The sequence below is a fragment of the Beta vulgaris genome, chromosome 6 (assembly GCF_026745355.1).
Source record: "Beta vulgaris subsp. vulgaris cultivar EL10 chromosome 6, EL10.2, whole genome shotgun sequence".
NCBI lineage: Eukaryota > Viridiplantae > Streptophyta > Magnoliopsida > Caryophyllales > Amaranthaceae > Beta > Beta vulgaris.
Window position 1 is genome coordinate 34919691 of NC_079207.1, and position 1192 is coordinate 34920882.

Here is a 1192-nt window from a genome sequence, read left to right on the forward strand (position 1 = left end):
ATATGATTTCTCAGGCTATTATACAATGATTTGAGGCCATCTAGTGAGCCAATGTTTGGTTGGTTATGTCCAAGCTTGTACGAGATCACAGTTGCGTAAAAACCAAAAGGAGGTGAAAGCATATCTCAAGGATTCTTTGAAGCATGTTCACGTCTTGGATATAAGATCATTCTTTTCCTTACATTGAATCGTATGCTTCTTAAACTCACTTTTTACTTTAATTAAATTGACCATTTTTTTCTACGATAATAATAACATTTTTATTGTTGTAGGAACCATTGGACACTGATTGCAATATGTTTGCCACGTAACGAAGTCTACCACTTTGATTCTTTGCGTAAAGAAACAATACGGTCCTTACTAGTCAGATCATTGTTAAATAGGTAGCCAATCGAAACTCAATATATGCACACTTATTAATATTAAATGTACATCTAATCTTATAATAATGTATTGATGTAGTGTGATGAAGGGGGTTATTGCATCTGGACTTCGACAACCAAAACCTCCTGTTTGGCATTTAGTCGAGGTAACATGAGTAATTTTTTGCATCCTTTTATAAAACACATAATACACATTAACATGTCATTTATTGCATCCTTTGGTGAATTTTAGTGTCCGGTACAAGTAGGTGGACGTGCGTGTGGGTATTACGTCATGAGGTTCATGCTCGATATCGTCAACCATTGCAAAGATGTTGGTGATCTTCGAAATGTATGTAACTTTTAGGTTTCCAATTGTTGTTTGTTGCATTTCGGAACAAAAGCCATTTCCGGCCTATTTTGGCCTTTTCGCTCCCAAAATGTAGTTATGAAGTGATTTAACCCAAATTCTCTTTGAACATGATTATATGAGGCAAATATAACTAGTATGTAGATTCTTAGGCTTGCATATGTTGTTGTTGCATTTCGGGAACAAAAGGCCATTTCCGGCCTATTTTGGCCTTTTCGCTCCCAAAATGTACTTATCAAGTGATTTAACCCCAAATTCTCTTTGAACATGATTATATGAGGCATAATATAACTAGTATGTAGATTCTTAGGCTTGCATATGTTGTTGGTTGCATTTCGGGAACGAAAAGGCCATTTCCGGCCTATTTTGGCCTTTTCGCTCCCAAAATGTACTTATGAAGTGATTTAACCCCAAATTCTCTTTGAACATGATTATATGAGGCATAATATAACTAGATTCT

General features: G+C 35.6%; 1 long non-coding RNA gene across 1 annotated transcript; it reads left to right on the top strand.

Moving 5' to 3' along the window:
- The first annotated feature begins 272 nt into the window (after window positions 1-272).
- Window positions 273-720, top strand: LOC130591745 (uncharacterized). Its single transcript, XR_008969803.1, has 3 exons — window positions 273-383; window positions 463-529; window positions 616-720. It is a non-coding gene; the product is annotated as an uncharacterized LOC130591745 (long non-coding RNA).
- Window positions 721-1192: the final 472 nt, after the last annotated feature.